Source organism: Pituophis catenifer, unplaced genomic scaffold (genome assembly GCF_029215685.1).
Source record: "Pituophis catenifer annectens isolate HBS135680 unplaced genomic scaffold, rPitCat1.0.hap2 SCAF_2, whole genome shotgun sequence".
In the NCBI taxonomy this organism is placed as follows: Eukaryota; Metazoa; Chordata; class Lepidosauria; order Squamata; family Colubridae; genus Pituophis; species Pituophis catenifer.
Genome location: NW_027256882.1, coordinates 48327861 through 48349303, shown reverse-complemented (window position 1 = coordinate 48349303; position 21443 = coordinate 48327861).

Genomic DNA, 21443 nt, shown 5'->3' with positions numbered 1-21443 from the left:
TAATTGCAGGCAGCTGGTCTTAATAACAGGGTGCTTTCGACCACTGTACTACCAAGGCTCCTAGAGTTTCCCCCCCTAGAGTTGCATGAAATCCAAGAGGGGGAAAAAAACTAGCTTTATAATAAATAGCAAAATGATCCTGTGCTTGCACAAGTTCGAGAACCCTATTGAATCAATCTGAAGCTAGCCCAGCCCTAACTTTAGAACATATTATCTTTGCTCGGATGTGTTTTGGATACAGTTAGTAGGATTTAACCTTTCCCAGCTGGATACCTTCAGAAATACGTGACCCATAACTTCCATCATTCTTAGCTAATGATGAACACCACGTAGTTGGTGGATGATAAATTAGGCTGATATTCATGCCTTTAGTTATGTAAATAGGACACGTTGGAAGGGGAAACAAGAAAAGCTGTGTGTGCCATAAAAAAGCAACAGCAGCAAACGAAGAAAGCCTGTGCAGTTGGTAAGTGCAACAGACCCCAAAAAAGTGTATAATCTGTGGATCATTGGCACGATCAGGTATAATGCAGCCAGAAGAGTCATTGTGTTAATGTGGCTTGATGAGCAAGTATACGGTTCCTGCGTACTAAAATTACAAAATGCAATTTTTAATGTGATATCTTCTCACTACAGCGAACAGGGTTTTGTTTTGTTTTGTGTTTTATTTTGGCTTGGCTTGGTTTTTTGGCCTTAATCCTGGAAATCTCAGGTTTTCATTGGGGTGATGGCATTGAAAATATTGTTTAATTCTTTGCAAAGCGCAATTGCAAATGTGCAAAGAAAGTGCATTTGTTTGGATGTATAATGACTATATCCTTCCGAATCTGCCATCTTCCCTTTCATGCCCTTCCCTTCCCTTCCAAAGTATGATAGGGTTTTTCCTGGCAATTACCTTAGGACAGCAGCCAAGCATGCATGACTGCTTTGAGTATGTTGCAAATTAATTTCCTGGGGAAAATGAACTGAAATACAAAGAGAGAGATGGCTCACTTCTGGAGCAGCCATAATGTCTCCTGATTGCTATTGCATTTAAATTCATCTCATACCCTGGAAACATGCCTGTCCATACTTCCCTCCAGTTTATGGAGAGAAGGAAGATTGAGATGTTGTACCCTCCGTATTTAACATTGCATGTAGTCCTTGATTTACAGCCATTCATTTGCCACTTGTCCCAAAGGTGCTTTTTCAGGAGGCAACTGGACTTTCTGTTTTTTTTCTTTGAAGATGTTTCGCTTCTCATCCAAGAAGCTTTTTTGGCTCTAATAGGATAGTGGGGAATGGATTCATTTGCGACTGTTCAAAGTTACAACTGCATTGAAAAAAAGCAACTTCTGACCGGTGCTCACACTTATGACCATTGTAGCATCCACGATCATATCATGTCATGGCCCCGTTGGAGCCTGAGTTTGTGGAGGAGGATGAGCTGGAGTTGGGGCCGACTGAGGTCGAGGGGCTGGCCTCATTGGCTTCAGAGGAACACGGGGAAGAGCAGGGCAAGGCAGCCCAGGGTCCCTCGGGCTTGGGACGGCTTGCCAGCAGAGAAGAATGGGGACAGGATGACCTAGAGAGGGCAGGCAGAGGAGATGAGGAGCGACGGAGCTCAGGTGATGAGCAAGGATCACTCCCTCCTCTTCCCCAAGCACGGAAAGTGGAGAGGAGGCGGGAACAGCACAGGCTGATCTGATCACTCTGGAGGACAGCACCTTGCCCCTCTTCATAAGGCACACCTGGGGACTGAGACTTAAGGAGATGCTGTGGGGAGGGGCGCTTGTCGGGAACAAATGCTGAATTCGTGGAGTTTGTGTGCTGTTGCTGACGTCTGGAGTTCACTGGATTTCTTGTCTTATAATTGCCTTGTTCCTTTGCATCCTGAACTCATTGCCTTGTTTCTTTGCTTCGTTGGATTCCTTCACTAGTACCCTTGCCCTGCTGGACATCTTGCCTTGAAGCTGTTGTGCTAACAGCGTTTTGCTGGACTACTCTCAGCCAGAGGCTGCTGGAGGTGTGTGTGTGAGCACTTTGCTCCGGGACTTGCCATAAACGTGGGAGCATTTGGGGGGGAAGTTGGAGCAATAAAGGGGCAATTTGAACTATCAGCTGAGTGTGTTGCCTCAGTTCCTAGTCCTGGGTCATCACACATCATCAAGAATCATCATTCTTGAGGCATCCTTCAGTCCTCAAGAGACTATGGTATCATGCTCTAAAGAGGTCCTAAAACAGCACCTAGTGTGACTAAAAAAGCCAATTCGAGAGTGGCAATCCCTTCCACACTGAGGGCAGATACATTCTGTCCCCTTCCCAGCCCCCAGATTTCGCTGGTTCCAGGACTGCCTCTTTGCCTCAGCCTGCCGAACAAGTGTCTCTTTGAATTGGAGAAGGCCATGCTGCATCTTTAGCCTCCAAGCTGAACCATGGGAAGTCAAGATTTCCCAGTTGTTAATGTCCATTCCCAGGGCCTTTAGGTCCCTCTTGCAGATATCCTTATATCGCAGCTGTGGTCTCCCTCTGAGGCACTTTCTCTGCACTAATTCTCCATACAGGAGATCTTTTGGAATCTGACCATCAGCCATTCTCACGACATGCCCCAGCCAGTGTAGACACTGCTGTTTCAATAGTGTATACATGCTAGAAATTCCAGCACGTTCCAAGACTGCACTATTTGGAACTTTGTCCTGCCAGGTGATACCAAGAATTCGTCGGAGACAGCACATATGAAAGGTGTTCAACTTTCTCTCCAGCCAAGCATAGAGGGTCCAAGACTCACTGCAGTACAAGAATATGCTCAGGACGCAGGCTCTATAGACCTGGATCTTGGTATGTTCCGTCAGCTTCTTATTAAGCCATACTGTCTTTGTAAGTCTGGAAAATGTGGTGGCCACTTTACCAATACGTTTATTCAGCTCAGTATCTAAAGAGAGAGTGTCAGAGATAGTTGAGCCGAGGTACACAAAGTCATGGACAACCTCCAGTTCTTGTGCAGAGATTGTAATACAGGGAGGTGAATCCACGTCCTGACCCATGATTTGTGTTTTTTTTCAGGCTGATTGTTAGTCCAAAGTCTTGGCAGGCCTTGCTAAAACTGTCCATAAGTTGTTGAAGAATCAAGAATCAGGGGCTTGGCAACTAATATATACTTACGACAACTGCAGTGCCCCAGCGTCATGTGTTTGCCGTTTGTGACCTCCCCAGACAGCTTCTGACAAGCAAAGTTAAGTGGGGAAGCTGGATTCGCTTAACAACTGCATAATTCACTTAACTGCAGTGATTCACTTAATAACCATGGCAAAAAAGGTTATAAAATCAACTGCGACTCATTTAATCATTGGCTTGCTTAACAATAAAAATTCTGGTCCCAATTATGGTCGTAAGTCGAGGAGTATCTGTGGTTTCTCTGTTTGCCAAAGATGTGTAAGGGACAGCAGGGCAATATTCAAAGTCTGGAAATTTGATTTTGTTATCAGTTTCTAGCGATACCACAAGACAAAAAAGTCAATCAGATAATTTTAAAATCTGCATAATTTAAAGGAAAGCAAAAAGAGCAGAGTTTGGCACCGCGAATAGCTTGCATTTATGGGGGAAAAAACAAATGTGAATTTTGTGTATGAAACTAATTTCTTTAGTTATGTGCCAGGGAAAGAGATTCTTCTAGCTCTGAATTTCTTAAATTTTCCCTTCCAAATTTACTGAACTCAATGAAGCACTGAACTCTGATTTCTTTTGTCTGCAGAAGCATATAATGTTTCTTTCACCCAGACTTCAGAGCCTGGGTGACCATAGAAGGGGTCAAAAAAGAAAAGGTAAGATGGCCCAATAGCCGTGTAATTTAAACCCTATCTTTTAATGTGTTTTTCATGGGGAAAAGCTGTGGGGTTTTGACTGTGTGTATGTGGACACCTTCTCAATTTCTCTGATCAATTTCTCTTCTGGCTGCCTCTGTGTCAGATCTTCTCTGTAAGGTGAAGAACAAGTTTGGGGATCAGAGTGTGGCATAAGTGCATATGAATCTATCAATGTTGATCTTTCTCATTTTCATGCATTTGTTAACTTGGTTCTTTTCAATTTCTTATATTTGTAGATGTCATTCAATTCACTGAATGTGAGATTATTTTAGGAATGGATATACACTGTTTGCATATACATGCACACAGTGCCGGATCTGATGGATGGTCTGGTTTTGTAAAGGCTTTGCTCTTGATTTCCAATTCTTATCAGCACATCAATTCTCGTCAGCACAAGCAAACTTCTATTCAGGGCCTACCACAGCTATATTCTGCTGGGGAAAGAATACAGACAAGTCTATTGGGAATTGATTGATTGATTGATTGATTGCCATCAAATCAATGTCAACTCTTAGCAATCACAAGTGGTCTTCCTGCTTCCCGGGGCCAGGGAGAACATGATTATGTATCCATTTTTCAAATTCGATGTCTGTCTCAAAAATGAAGTTTACTGGCTGAATGGAAATTCAGCTTTTGCTATAATGGGCCTCCTAGCAATTACAAGTTAGGCCTTGGACTAATTCATCAGACAAAGAGTGGATTCTGAAAACAAGTGGTTCTCCTGCTTTTCCAGGCCAGGGAGAAAATAATTACATAGATTTTTCTCCATGATAATCTGTGTCTAACTTGGTCTTTCCAGTCTTCCAATGCCTTTTCAAGGAATAGAATAGAATAGAATAGAATAGAATAGAATAGAATAGAATAGAATAGAATTTTTTATTGGCCAAGAGTGATTGGACACACAAGGAATTTGTCTTTGGTGCATATGCTCTCAGTGTACATAAAAAGAAAAGATACATTCGTCAAGAATCATAAGCTACAACACTTACTGATAGACATAGGGTACAAATGAGCAATCAAATCATACTAGGAAACAATCAATATACCGTATATTTTGGAGTATAAGACGCACCTTTTTCCCCCCTAAAAGAAGCTGAAAATTTGGGTGCATCTTATACTCTGAATGTCCCTTTTTCGAAGCTTTTTTCAGCCCTAATGATGTGCTAACAAGGCACTAGCGAGTGATCTTCCTAGCTTTACCTGCTCCCTTGACTCTCCACTGTGCTTTGAGGCGTTAGTGAGTGAAGCGATCTCCATGCTTTGCTCTGACTCTCTAATGTTCTTTAGAAGCTTTTTTTCAGCCCTAACTAGATGCTAGCCGAGTGAAGTGTTCTCCCCCCCCATTGCTTTGCCTGCTGTGCCTTAGAAGCTATTTTTTATCCCCAAGCAGGGGATAAAAAAACCAGCAAACTAATGAACTGAAGCTGACCAGACTAAGGACGCTAGCCAGATGAATACCTGGTAGGCAGATTTTTTTCCCCTATTTTCCTCCCCCAAAACTAAGCTGTGTCTTATACTCTGGTGCGTCTTATACTCTGAAAAATACGGTAAATTGTAAGGATACAAGCAACAAAGTTACAGTCATAAGTGGAAGGAGATGGGTGGTGGGAACATGAGAAGATTAATAGTAGTGCAGACTTAGTATCTAGTTTGATAGTGTTGAGGGAATTATTTGTTAAGCAGAGTGATGGCGTTCGGGAAAAAACTGTTCTTGTGTCTATTTGTTCTGGTGTGCAGTGCTCTATAGTGTCGTTTTGAGGGTAGGAGTTGAAACAATTTATGTCCAGGATGTGAGGGGTCTGTAAATGAAATAAACCTGATCTTAATCCTTGTTGTAAAATTCTCTATCAGCTTTTCAAGCTCCTGTCTATATAAGGAGCACATCCCGGTCTTGGTGGAGTGTATGTGCTGTTTATATAAACAGGAGCTTGAAAAGTTGATAGAGATTGTACAACAAGGATTACGATCAGGTAGAGGGACAAGGGGATCTTGGTGGAGGGATGAGGTGGAACAGTCTGGGGATTTCTAGCACAGGAAAGAGAAAATGGAACAGCTGGCTTGCTAAAAGTTCAATGCAGATGCAGAAAAACTTTGGGAAGTGATAGACTACTTCCATGAGCCATTTCTTCCATTTCAATTCACGTACAGTACCCACAGGAAACTAGACCTCTTGATTTGACTTGCATTGCAATTTCTCCAGTTATCGATTCCTTGAATTTTGAGGGAGAGAGAAACCAGGCTGGGGGGAAGTGGGGCTGTTGGCTGCTCTACCACTAACTGATGCTCAGGTATCAGTTCTACAAAGTAGATCAGACTGGGAAATTAATGCCATGATAGTCAGTGTTACTTTCATTGTTAAGCTTCAGTAACAGAACTTTGCAAGTCTGAATATGCTTCCCCATCTTCCTTTATCTTCATGTGGACTAGGGGTGGGTTCTACTTACCTTTACTACCGGTTTACATCGTGCCCGTGCGCAGATCGCTTCTGATGATGTCCAGGTCAGTGGGCAGAGCCTCCTGCTGGTTTTACTACCTGTTCTATAGAACCGGTCTGAACTGGGGACAACCCACCACTGATATGGACTAAGGAGGGGGTTATCCAAGAGGTTACTCACATTACATTCTTGGCCCAAGCTCAGGCCACTTTTATCTAACTATTGCCTTGGTAGCAGCAGTTCCTCCTGTATTTCAAGGCCATTCCCTCTTCCCTCCACAACAGGACTCCTCCCATTTGAAGCTGCAGGAGAAACCTCTGAATGGGGAGAATAACTGAGCAGATGGACACTACTCCAGCGGTGAAATCCAGCTGGATCTATCCGTCTCGCGCAATCCGGTAGGGCCGGTGGCAGGAGGCTCTGCCCACTTGCCCAGACATCATCACATCCCATTTTTGACCCTCTGCGCATGCGCAGAAAAGGCACGCACGCTCACATTTCTGATTTGTTAGCGAAGATAAGTGCATTTTACCGCTGCACTACTCTCCTCCAAACTTCCTTGTCTGAAGCTGGGTGGGAGCTCAGGATTGTGAGTAATTGCTGATAATGATTGTTGGAAGTTCCCCTACATCATTCATCTGTTCACAAGAAGAGGTGGACATTCTTCTATCCTGTCCTCAAAGACTTTTGGCTTTGAGAGAAGGGCTCTACAGTGAGATAAATTGCTGAATGGGATGTTCCTATATTGGAGTTCTTTATCCCCTCTTTCTGTGGAGATATTTATTGATTTATTTATTTATGAAAATTGACATAGCCACCCAATTCACTCTCAATGACTCTTGGCAGCTTACAAAAATAAAGATTTCTCTTTTCCGCTTCCCTAATTTTCTTAGATACAAAGAAAGAGGAGATTCCAGCCAAATAATAATACATTTCAATTTTTATGGTAGCTTTGAGCTCAGAGGAGTTCTTAAAAACAGTTGAAGCAATTGAAGCAATTGAATCAATGGATTCCCAGAGTACATCTACAGTTTTGCAAATAGTTGCTTTAGTTTGGCAAGATTCTGTCTGTAAGAGAGGAACAATAAAGGAAACTACTCAGAAGGAGCGTCACATGACTTCCTTGGTTTTGGAGGCCTGACAGTAATCATTCACTCACTTGGTATATGCCAGATCATTTCAAATAGACTCCATTCATGCCTTCTTTCCGAAGTAAGATCAATGGATCCTATGCCCATGTAATCACAGAATCACAGAATCTGAGGTATTAGAAGAGGCCATTTGGCCATTTTAATGAAAGCTTGACAGGTAACCCTTTAGTTTCTACTTGAGCATCTCAAAGGAAGGGGTACTTACCAACTCACGGGATAATTGATTCCACTGTCACACAAGTCTTATTGTCAGGCCTGGAAGCCATCTTTTGCCTTGGGCCTTCAGGCCTGCCACATTTAGTGCTGTGGGAAACTGGGAGGGGGATTGTACGGAGCAGGGGTGATATATAGTCATAATAACATTCCTTTCTCAGAGTACCCTGTACCTGGAAGGGTGTGATTGGGAGGCATCTCCAGTTGGGATGGTGCTTTGATTGGACCATGTGATGGAGATGTGGGTGCAGGGGAAGGGACTTGGACTTTCTTTTGGGTGGGGAAAACCTGGGAACTTTCAGATTCGGGTTTTCCTAGCTGTGCCAATACGACATCTCTAATAAAAATGAACTTTGAGGAACTTCAAGCCTCAGAGTCTTCTTTCGTTGGGGGTGTTACTTGGAACCCTGACACTTATTTTTGAAGTTACATTCTTCTGAAGTGCAGCCTTTTTAAAAAAAATATGCCAGGAATATAAACTCTAAAACTTTTTTATTATTATTTTTTTTTTAAAAAAAATCTGATTTACTTTGATTTGCAAATACTTTTGCAAAGGGAGCCCAGTGGCTTAGAATAGCACAACGATAAGCACAACGATAAGCACAACGAGAATAGCACAACGATAAGCACAATGATAAGCACCCATTTCTGGGTACAGAAATGGGGCTTGCGGATCACATTATGAGCAATGCAATGTGACAGCCCCTAAAAATAACTCGCAGGATAAGAAAGTAATCCTTAATAACCATATTTTCTGACATTTTGTCAGTTGAATGTGCATAGGTAGGCTTTAAAACCACATGTTAAACTGAAATGGGCGGTTAATGGATTCAGCTTGTGAAACAATTGCAACATGATCCAACCCTGTGTGGGTTTTTTCCCCCCTGAATTTTGGGCCTCTTGCCAATCATCTGATGGTGTTGCTAGGGGCTGTGTATTGCACCGTAACCTGGATTTTTCCTGCCGCAATAGTGAGATTTTGTGATGGCCCTAAAGTTTTGAAAAAAATCTACTCTTAGACCTGAGGGGGAACTCATCCATGTCTGTTTCCCCTTCCTCCGCCCAAAAGCTTCAAGGCCTCATTATTTCTGCAGGCATTTAGTTTGCTTAGTTGTTCTGGGATCTGCGTTCTGGTAATGATCATTTGCTGTTTTGTTTAATGATCTGATTTCACAGTACAGAACTGTTATGCAGCCTTGAATATTGGGTAGGCAACCTATAAACATTTTGGAATCAATAAACACAAATATTATTATCTAGAGACATTCTCAATTCTAAAGTGGATGGTGCCTCTAAGATGTTTCCTTTCCTTCCCCCTCCAAGCCCTTCTCCTATTTCATAGGTTTCTAAGCAAGTTTTTCCAGAAAGCACATAAGGAAAATTAAGACGACAACTGGGAAGGGAAAATGCTAAGGCAATTCTAGCCTCCAGTAGCTTTCTTAGCATTTAAATTGATCACAGAAAGCCAAAGGGTGATTCCACATCAACATTGCACTGAAGGATGTTTTTCAGTCAAAATCTGAAGCTGACTCGATATTTCGTGATACTCTCACATAAACATTTTTTAAAGAAACATGAGATTCGGAGTCATCCCATCTGAGCAAACTTCCTGCAGCCACATTTGTTTGTTTCAATTTTCTATTCTTTAAACCTCGGATATCTTCTAGAGATATCTCTGAGATCTAAGAAAGCTGATACGGAAATAAATAATGAGAACAAGTGAATTGATCCTGCAGCTTTGGAAACATGATGCGATGTTCTTATTAAGCCTAATGCAGTCAGCCATCTTTTATGGAGCTAGTTCAAACAGCACATTAATCAAGGCAGAACAAAAAGTAACGGGTGGAAGCTTCTTAAAGAGAGATGCAACCTAGAAGTAAGGAAACATTTTCTGACAGTGAGAACAATTAATCAATGGAATAGCACAACTCCTGGAGTTGTGGTTGTTCCATCACTGGAAGTTTTCAAAAATAGACTGGACAATTATTTGACCAGGGTGGTATAAGGCAGGGGTTGGCAACCTTAAACATTCAAAGAGCCATAAAGGTCCTAACAGGAAGCCCCTGTTCAATTCTGGAGCTGACCGGAAGTCCGGTTCCCCCATCATAGTCTCTTCCTAATACAGCATCTTTTTTCCTCTACCTGTCCTAACTGAAAGCCCTATCAATTGTGGAGTCGACCAGCAACAGGGAGCCACAGCAGAGGGATGAAAGAGCCACATGCGGCTCCAGAGCCACAGGTTGCTGACCCCTGGTATAAGGTCTCCTGCCTTGAGCAGGAGGTTGAACTAGAAGACCTCTGAGGTCACTCCCAATCCCATGATTCTATGTTCTAACCTTTGATTATTAAATAAACCACAATGTACTGGACTCACCCATTATGCTAAACTGTATGTTTCCCATTAAACCAAAAATCTGTAGATCCTCCAGATCTTTACAGTATAATTTTTGGAATTACCATTCAATAAGATCTTTGTTCAGAATTCTGCAAGATGAAGTTTCCAAATCTAGGAAGATGCCCATGTTCAAGAAGATTAGCTTAGCCTGAAATATGGTTTCCTAATATAGAAGCATCTTAAACACTCAAAGCAGTTTCTTATACTGAAAGATTAGTAATCATCCATGATCACAGAAATGACTGCAATAACATCACATAATGAAGCCCAACTCAAACTTCCGCAGTGAATGATAGCTTATCCAAAAAAATTCAGGTTACAGCTAATCATGGTTATAGTGATTCATATATTACCCCATGATTTTTTAATTTGGGTTTAGCAAGATGCATAAATTGAGTCATAGTGGCATCTCTGGCTTAGATGTCATATATGAATCACTTTCCAGTCTATTAAATGAAGGTATTAAAAATGGCTTACAATAGATGAAATGTATCAAAGTGTATTTATCAAGCCAAATTTTCCTCACTTCTTGTATTTTATCTTCCTACAATTCATGGCCCAAATCTTATGGATACAGCAGGTTTACAGCAACTTCAGGCCTGGCACAACACATTTTCTAAGTGTTGTCTTTAAAGTAAGAATAAAATAATGGAATCAGGTTACTGGCCCACCTGCATATACATAGCATATAGGATATAGTGTAATTCATGCTCAGTTCTAACATACCCATTAGCGACACTATGCCAATATGTAGCAACTGTGCTATATCTCTCTGCCTAGATTCTCTGCTTACAGAGACTGTGTTAACTGATGATTAGGGGACTGGAGGCTAAAGCATATGAAGAACGGTTGCAGGAACTGGGTATGTCTAGTTTAATGAACAGAAGGATTAGGGGAAACATGATAGCAGTGTTCCAATATCTCAGGGGCTGCCACAAAGAAGAGGGAGTCAAAGTATTCTTCAAAGCACCTGAGGGTAGGACAAAAAGCAATGGGTGGAAACTAATCAAGGAATGAAGCAACTTGGAACTAAGGAGAAATTTCCTGACAGTTAGAACAATTAATCAGTGGAACAACTTGCCCCCAGAAGTCGTGAATGCTCCAACACTGGAAGTTTTTAAGAAGATGTTGGATAACCATTTGTCTGAAGTGGTGTAGGGTTTCCTGCCTAAGCAGGGGGTTGAACTAGAAGACCTCCAAAGTCTCTTCCAACTCTGTTATTCTATTCTATTCTATTCTATTCTATTCTATTCTATTCTATTCTATTCTATTCTATTCTATTCTATTCTATTCTGTGTTGTTGAAGAGCAACTCTCCCAGTTGAGAGGAAGGCTCAAGTAAGCAATTAGCCTGGACTTGCTACATAAACACAAGAGGACAAAGTTTGACCCTCCCATCCACAATGCCTTTGAGTCTTATCTGGTCTTTCCCAGGCAAAAACTGCCAGTCTGAGGAAATTCCTGTATTATAGGCAGAGAACAATCAAATAGCTAGTTTGAACTCTTTACATATGGGTCTGGTTGTTAGCACCTGACAGCTATGTTTTTAAACAATGAATTATAAAATAAACTACAATCTGATGAATTTACATATTATGAAAACCATGGACCATTTTTTTTTTTACAAACCACAGTTCTGAATTAATGCATTATACTAAGGCAAAACAAATAAAAGGTATAGCGCATGATGGGTTAGTATAATGTGTATTCCCAGCAGAGAATTCACAACAGGATGTTCAAGTAAGAAAGAGCAATATCAAAGGGAAGACTTTGTTGAGAGCCCCAAAGATTAATACTCTAAAAACATAAATACTCGCCTTAGAATAGATAAATAATTCCAGGTCTTTCTTCTCTTTTTTCTCCCCTTCCCTTGCATGAGTATCTTTAGAAAGCTTTTCTAACACTATTTTGAACTGAGTGATAGGATGTTAATTACATACAGATTCATTATCACTGTGAAATGAATTTCTGAACATATCATATATAAATATAATGTGCAAATGTTGGATTCAATACTACAGGTTTTAATAGCCAATTTTTACACCTATCAACCAGTATCTCATTATTCATGGTTTCCTGTTTCTTATTTTATTTGTATAAAAATTGAACCCATTATTATTCATGATGTGAAAATTGCTCTTTAATTTCACACTATTGTTGTTTGACTACTTTGGTTGCTTACAATATAGTTTTTGTTGTGTTTCATTTTTTTTTAAAAAAAATCTGTGCTTATTTTGTGTTTTGAAGAAACTGATGTTATGGAAGACTTGCCTCTTACAATTGAATGATTATAATCTCTGTCTCAGTAGTAAAATGCTCATTTGAAAGAATCTTGCCAGTTTAATCTAGAGTTTTGTCAACACCAGCTACTTTTAAAATTACAAATTATAAAAGCGGGATAATTCTATTGTGTTTACTTAATATATGTAATCAGGGATGCAGTGGTGAATTTATCATTGTGATGTATAAAAGCTTATGATGGAATCCAGTTCCTGGGCTTATAAATTATGTCAGGCTATAATGTATTCAATTTTGGCTTAATCTATTATGTGAACAATGCAATAATCTATACTGTAATGGTAAAACCTGGTTTATGTCTTAGTGTTAACCTCTCAGGCCTGGTATGATGTTTAAACCAAGTCATTCTCCCTCAAATCCTTGCACCTAATCAAAAACAGCAAGACTGAGCAGAGGTTTATTAGAATTAACGTACCCTGTGATTCTGTGCATACTATCCTGAGGCTGGTCTTCACTGGGTACAGGGCAAAAAAGATCAGGCAACTTTTCAAGTTCTGTAGAACTTTTCCTCAGGCAAAGTGTCACAAAATATTGAGGATGGTGGCAAAGTAAAATAAAGTAAAAGTAAAAATAAAAAGGCCAGGTCTTAATATCTGTGAGGTCTGTAATTGAAAGATCACTCTGAGAGCTTTGCTATAGTATGATGCTATAGTATGATGTTTTGCGATGGAAGAAACAATAAGAGAAGGTGGCATAAATTAGGGCCTGTGGATGATACAAGGTAAGTAGTATCAAGAGATGGGAGGCAAAATGGAGGCTGCAGGGCAGTGGTGGGTTGCTCCCGGTTCGGTCCAGTTCTATAGAACCGGTAGTAAAACCGGTGGGAGGCTCAGCCCACCCGCCACAACATCATCATGGGTGATCTGCGCATGCGCAGAAGCTTCTGAGCATGTGCAGAAGTGTGCGCACTCCCGTTGTGAACCAGTAGTAAAGGTAAGTAGAACCCACCCCTGCTGCAGGGTGTTCTGATGTTGCTGTAAATTACTAGTGATGAAAAGCTTTGAAATTAAGCTGAAGACTAAACACCACTGTTGAAGGTACTAAGGAACACTTTACATTTGGGGACAAAGAAACTAGGCGTTCCCCTTTCCCTCTGAAAACAAGCAAAAAAGATCATGAAAAGAAGACCAACAAACATGATCGTGGTAATGTCTTTGGGACTGAGGCTGTCTTTAACCTGAATTTCACTGGGGCAAAAACTACATTCATCCCAGTTCATTAAATTTACAGTTTGTTTGTTTATTCATTGATTGAATTAATTCAGTTCAATTTAAGTGTTGCCTGACTCCAGACTGACTTGGGATGGCAGTTCAGTTCAATTCAGAAGTCAGGATCAAAGCAAACCACATAAGAAAATCCATGTATTTGAAAACAAATACAAAACCCCAATAGAAGCAAATATATGTAGCCCAGGGCTGAATTCTCGAGTTGTGTTTTCTGAGCTTGTTGTTTGTTTGCAGATGTTTCATTGCCCAACTAGGAAAATCATCACTGTGAGTGAGTGTGAGGTTTACTCCCTGGCACAGTGCCAGGTTTTGATGCAGGCTTGGTTTTCTCTTTGATAGTTCCTTCATTGGGGCATTGTTTTCTGCTTGGTTATTTGTCTAGTGTTAATTCTTACTTATCTGGGTTTTAGATGCCAGAGAAGATGTGTCTTGATCTTTTTGTTTCCTTCTTAATTTTTTTTCTACTGAATGGTGTATAAATATGGTTCGTTTTAGTTCATAGTTTATATTACTATGAGTGAGTCTGTCCATGAGTTTTTAGGAGTTTTCACTGTGTCTTCTGACTATTAGTGTTCATAGATGTTTTTCTGCTAGTGTTTTGCCACATAGTGGCTGTCACTTTCACTGTATGTTGATCCGTTTTTTTCCTTCTTCAGCTACTGTGTCTTGATTTACCTAAAACACTTTGAAGGGCTTTTTTTGGACCTGGATACCTTCGAGACCATCTTCTGCCACCAGTAGCCTCCCACCGGCCAGTCCACTCCCACAGAGAGGGTCTCCTCAGGGTGCCAGCGGCCAAACTATGTCGGCTGGCGACACCCAGGGGGAGGGCCTTCTCTGTGGGAGCCCCTGCCCTTTGGAATGAACTTCCCCCAGAAATTCGTAAAATCTCTGATCTCCGTGTATTTCACTGTGCCCTCAAAACCTTGTTTCGCCAGGCTGGGCTATCAAGGTAAAGATTTTAATTGGTTTTTAAAAATGGGATTTTAAATTTGGGGTTTTAAATTGAGCCTATCACTTAATAATTTTAATTATTTTAAAATTTTGTCTGTCTTTGTATTTTTAATCAGGCTGTACACTGCCGAGTCCTTCGGGAGAAGGGCTGTATAGAAATAAAATTAATAATAAATAATAAATAAATAAATAGTTGGCTTGTGTACTATGATAATGGCATGTGATTGCAATTATCAGTTGGATGTTTCTGAGATTTTTGATGTATGTTGGTGGTAGTCTTTTTAGTCTTGGGTTGAGTGGTCAGGGATTTTTTTGATAAATTTTCACAGGTATCTATTTTATTGGAAAATATCATAGGCAATCTGTTTACGTTTTTCTGGTGTTCTGGACTGCTGCAATGAGTTTGTGCTCCTCTGAATAATGTTGTTACACAGCTCCTCTTGTGGGAGGATGGGTTGTTACTTTGACAGAGCAGACCTTGGTTAGCGTGGGTTGTTTCTCGATAGACTTGCATTTCTAATTTGCCGTTGCTTCCTCTGCTGATGAGGATATCCAAGGAAGGGAAGCATGTTGTAGTTGTTTTTCTTCCCTTGTGAATTTTCTTCCCTTGAAGATGTTCTTGATACCCACGCAATTTTATCTTTTTTTTAAAAGACAAGTTTTATTAATTTTTTCTTTTACATATATATTTTATGAACAGAGTATTGACCGGGTCACATCTTTTACATAACATAATTATATATTGATTTTTATAATCTATTCCAATCTTCTTTTCTGTTTTTTCCAGATACAATTTACATATTTCATTTTCTGCCATAATATTCTTTTTTCTCTATTTTTTAATCTTATCTTAATCTCATCTTAATACTTAATATATAAACAGTATCACCATCTGCCCTTCAAATCCTAATTTCTTAGCATTGCTTCAATTAATTATCTTATTTCTCCATTTATAAAATATATTTCATATAATCACCATCATATTTTTTGGCTGTAAACAATAAACTTCATCTTATTCAATTCTTACATTGAAACCCTTTAACTTAATTGATCATCCACATCTTATCTCTTCTTAATACATAATAAGCATAAGAGCCTTGGTAGTACAGGGGTTTAAGGCACCCTGTTATTAAGCTGGTTATTAAGACCAGCTGCCTGCAATTACTGCAGGGTTCGAATCTCGCCAAGGCTCAAGGTTGACTCAGCCTTCCATCCTTTCTAAGGTAGGTAAATTGAGGACCCAGTTGTGGGGGCAATAAGCTGACTTTGTATAAGTACACAAAAGGATGAAGGCTATTGCTGAGCACATTGTAAGCCGCCCTGAGTCTTCGGAGAAGGGCGGCATATAAATCAAATAAAAAAAAAAAAAGCAGTATCACTCTCCGCCCTTAATTCCTGACTTCTATTATAGCATCCATTAATTATTTTATTTCCTCATTTGCAACATATTATTTCAAAATCTCCATCACACTTTTTTTTTACATTTCAATTTTATATCCTAATTTCAATTATTTTCATAATTAAACCTAATTACCATTTCATATTTCATCGGCTGTTCCATTTTACCCACGCAACTTTATCAAAAAGTGTGTGACCGCTTCATCCACTACACTGCAACCAACACAAAGTATGCAAAGTTTTTTACCGGTTGCGTGACCAGAAGTCAGAATCAAAGCAAACCACATAAGATAATCTGTATATTTGAAAACAAGTACACAGCTCCAGTAGAAATAAATAGATGTAGCTTGGGGTTGAACTGTTTTTTTAAACAGTTTTTTTTTAAAAAAAAAAACCAGCTCAAAGATCTTAATTTTGCCACAAGAGGTTTGAAAGATGAGTAGCTGAGTTGCAGACAGTCAAGTAGCAACTTTCAGAGAATGTGAGCATCATAAATATTTAAATCATCAAAATATTCTTTTACCTGTACCTTATTAATGCTGCTGCTTGATATTCCCAAAGCTTCATTAATATTTATCTCAACTTTGGGCTCTCTACGTACATGCACAGCCAGAAGAAGAGAGAGCATTCACGTTTACATGCCTTTTTTACAATCAGTACTTTTCTCCGTCTTCTTGATGCTGTTGGTCTTCATTTAGGTTTTTTCCCCTCCCTTCACTACAGGGGTGAAATCCAGCAGGTTCTGACAGGTTCTGAAGAACCGGTAGTGGAAATTTTGAAGAGTTCGGAGAACCAGTAGCGGAAATTTTGAGTAGCAGCAAATACCATATCTGGCTGGCCCGAGAGTGGGGTGGGAATGGAGATTTTGCAGTATCCTTCCCCCAGGAGAGGGGAGGGAATGGGGATTTTTATTTATTTATTTATTTATTAGTCAAATTTCCCACTCTCCGAGGACTCTGGGCAGCTTATACCAAAGACAGTATACTAAATAGCATATTGCCCCCTAACAATCTGGGTCCTCATTTTACCCACCTCAGAAGGATGGAAGGCTGAGTCAACCTTGAGCCGGTGAGATTTGATCCGCTGATCTGCTGAACTAGCAGTCAGCTAAAGTAGCTGCAGTACTGCACTCTAACCACTGCGCCACCTCGCAGTGGTGCAGTATCCTTCCCCTGCCATGCCCACCAAGCCACGCCCACAGAACCGGTAGTAAAAAAAATTGGATTTCACCACCGCTTCACAAATATATTTTCCAAAATATATTTATTCAACCTTTCTTTATTCTTTTCTATTATCTTAGGATATATTTCATTTATCTACATGTCTTCTTTATTGCTTCCTATAGTTATATTGCCTTACTGTACCTCTCCCTTCCATAGATTTTTTTTTTAATCATAGTTTTTTCTTCTTCTTTTAATGGGCTTCCCGATTGCAGTAATTACTGTTAAGGCATGATTAGATGCAAAAGTCGAGTTGGAAAATGTATTTGATGCTTTCTTCAAAAAGATGGCTTCATTTGATTTTTCAGCATAAACATAAAATAACATCTATTCAGTTCTCACAGTATAGTAACTCGCTGTCAGTAACTTTTAAGAGTAGGTAGACCTTGAACGATAACCGATTGAAAAAAAGGGGACTTATAGCTCAGATTCAAAGTTCCAATGGTGAATGAATTTTGGGTGCTTGGAAATACAGTTGCATTTAGGGCTGTTTGCAGCGTCTTGCAGTCCCATGATTGCATTTGACAATATATTTTTTTTGCAGAAAACCAGCATTTCCAATTTTCGGCAAAACCACACCCATAGTGAAGCACTGGTTTGATTTACGACCATGGCATTTGCATAACAACTGCTGAAAAAGTCATAAAAATGACCATAAAGCAACGGTTATGACATGACTGTAATAGGCAGGCTCATATGTCAAGGACTATCTGTACCAGAGTAGCAGGTATTGTATAGAAATTCTGCATGGGACACATTTAGAGCATGTCTATTGATGTGTTTCCATTTCAGGATAATTCCTTCACATTTTTTTTTCCAGAAAAGTAAAATTAAAATTAAGATTTGCTAATGCCTTATTTTTGTTCCTAAAATGGAGATATTTCTTTGTTTTGCAGTAGCATTTGGGGAGGGGATTGATGGACAGGATCCCTGAACTCTCATTTGCATCAATGTTTTTATGATTGTACAACATGAGATAATTTAACTATTATAAATGATTTGCAGTTTTTTTAAAAAAAAGATTATTGCTGAAAAAATATGTACTTCTTAGTGTTTATTCAAGATTGGACTAATAGATATTCAGAATTTAGCTTAGCTTGAACATATATCTTTAGCAATAAAAATATAATTCAACTTCTTGACATTGGACTAATCTTCTTTTTCAGTGTAATAAAAGTAATTTCAACTTACATATGAACTATTCTTATCAGGAAAATTTGCATAGGTGCTGCCTGCTGAAGATAGCAGCTGGTGAAAATTCAAATGTATTATTTTTTCCTTTTTTTCTTTTCTCTTCTTTTTCTTCCTTTGGCAAACAGGACACTTTTGTCTTTCCAGGAGAGTCTGGACAAGATAGTGTACAAAGGAAGAAGCTGTTTGGATCTATGTAGTCTTTGAGAGATACACAAACACAGAAAAGGAGACAAGTATTCTGATGATCTGCAAGTACAGCAAAAACAGACTCATGGATTAATTAAATGTATTTATTTATTACATTCATATGCTGCCCTTCTCACTATTCAAAGGGACTCTTACAATCAGTGGTGGGTTTCAACATTTTTTACTGCCGGTTCTGTGGGTGTGGCCTGGTGGGCGTGGCAGGGGAAGGATACTGTAAAATCTCCATTCCCTCCCCACTCCAGGGGTAGGTTACTGCAAAATCCCCATTTCCTCCCGATCAGCTAGGACACGGGAGGCAGAGAATAGATGGGGGTGGGGCCAGCCAGAGGTGGTATTTACCGGTTCTCTGAACTACTCAAAATTTTCACTACCGGTTCTCCAGAACTGGTCAGAACCTGCTGAAACCCACCTCTGCTTACAATGTTCTAAAAGCATAAATATATAATTAACAACAATTAAATAAAAACTAAAAATCAAGAGCACAGATGGTATGCGATGGGCTTTGGTCTCTCACTCTACTAACCATCTTCAGTGTAGCATGTCGTTACAGGGTTCCCAAGCCAGATTTTAAGGCCCCTTCCAGAAGGCCGGAATGTTCCAAAGGTTGAGAGTACAGCAGAGAAGACTCTTCTCCTAGATCCTGCTAGCTGAAATTCCTTGGCTGATGATGTCTGCAGGATGCCTCTTCTACTGCAGTTAGAGGGGTGGACCAATCCTATTGGGACAAGGCAGTTGCTCAGACAATCTGGTCTCAGGCCATGAAGGGCTTTAAAGATGATAATCAACATCTTGAATTGGACCTGGAAGCAAACCAATAACTCATGAAACCCTATGGGCTACCAGAACTGTCCATACCACTGCATTCTGTACTAATTGTTGCTTCCAGATACTCTTCAAGGATAAGCCCATGTAGAGCGCATTGCAGTAATCCAAATGAAAGAAGACTAGGGCATGATTAACTAAGCACAAGTGACTTGCATGTCGGGCCCACTAGATGCACCAACAGAAAAACAATTCCACTAGGCTGTCATGCCCCCATCGGAGTTTGAATATGCGGGGGAAGATAAGCCGGAACAAGAACTGACAGAGATGGAGAGGCTGGCTCCGTTGGCCTTGGAGGAAATTGGGGAAGAGCAGAGTCAGTCCAGGCAAGGCTTTTCTGAATTAGTAAGGCCTGCAGACAGGGGGAGCTCAGGAGAAGAGCAAGGACTCCCCCCTCCTGATCCGAGAGCAAGGAGTGAAGAGCGACGGCGAGATCAACACAGATTGAGCCAGCTACGAGGGAAGAGAGTGCCCCGCCCCCTTTCACAAGGCACACCTGGGGTCTGAGATATAAGGAGGTGCCAGTGAGAGGGGCATTTGTTGGGAACAAGTGTTGAATCTGTGGAGTCTCATGTGCGCTTGCCAAAGCCTGGAGATTGCTGTACTCTGCCTTGTGGGGCTTGCCAGTTTGCCTGCTTCGCTGAACTTCTTGCTCTGGTTACTGTTTAGCTAACCTGGTTTATTGGACTGCTGGCCATGGTGAATGTTTGGGCTAACCTGGCTTATTGGACTGCTGGCCCTGGTTGCTGTTTGATTAACCTGGCTTACTGGACTACTTGCAGCCAGAGGCTTCTGAAGGTGCATGTGAGAGCTTTGCTCCAGGACTTGTAGTGAATGTGGGAACATTTGGGGGCACAGTTGGAGCAATAAAGGGGAATTAGACCTGTTCTCTGGTTGTGTTGCTTTCCTGGGTCATCACATAGGCTGATAAGTACTTTCACTGTGATTGGCTATAATTGAATATTGCAATTCTGATGGTGTTGTGCCTCCTCACCTTCTTATACTCCAGTGAATTAGGGAAGAGTCTGTATGAGGCACTTCTGAATGTTCTTCTGAACTTCTAGATATTCTTCACCCTTGTTGTCCTAGCTGGAGATCTTGTATATATCCATCAAGGTCATCTTCTTTATTTCTATAGTCCTTTCCAACCTTATGATTCTATGAATTTCAGCCAAGCGCCTGTTTGACTTGCTTACGAAGCTGGGCAGACCTCACAGAGTTATATGTACCCTTGTCAAGTTCCTAATTTACTTTTCTTCAGGGTAGGAAGAACCTATTGCTCAATAGGTTGCCTTCACCCAAACTTTTAAGGCATGGAGGAAGACTTTCAGTAAGATTACCACTACTTAGTATAGTATATGGACACTTAATGGCAATTCAAAGTTATTTATCTTTTCCAATTCCATTAAGAAGTTTATTAGCTTTGATGGCAGTATGACTTTGTCTGAAGGCCATCCGTTGGGAGAATAGCTGACTTCCTTGTAAAGCTGGCTGGCCAATGTACAAACAAATGTGGACAATCAATTAAATATGAACCAGCAGTGTAATGCAGCAGCCAAAAAAGACAATGCAATCCTAAATTGCACTAACAGAAGGATTGAATCAAGATCATGTGAGATACTAGTACTGCTCTATAAAGCCTTAGTAAGGCCATACCTAGAATACTGCATCCAGTTTTGATCATCACACAATAAAAAAGATGTTGAGATGCTAGAAAGAGTGCAGAGAAGAACAACAAAGATGTTTAGGGGCCTGGGAGCTAAAACATATGAAGAACAGTTACAGGAACTGGGCATGGCTAGTCTAGTGAAGAGAAGGACCGGGGTGACGTGATAGCAGTGTTCCAATATTTGAGGGGCTGTCACAGAGAAGAAGGGGACAACCTACTTTCCAAAGCAACCGAAGGCCAGACAAGGAACAATGGATGGAAACTGATCAAGGAGAGATTTAACCTAGAAATAAGGAGGAGTTTTCTGACAGTGAGAACGATCAACCAATGGAACAGTTTGCCTTCAGTAGTTGTGGATGTTTCATCACTGGAGGCATTCAAGAAGAGACTGGATAGCCCCTTGTCAGAAATAGTATAGGA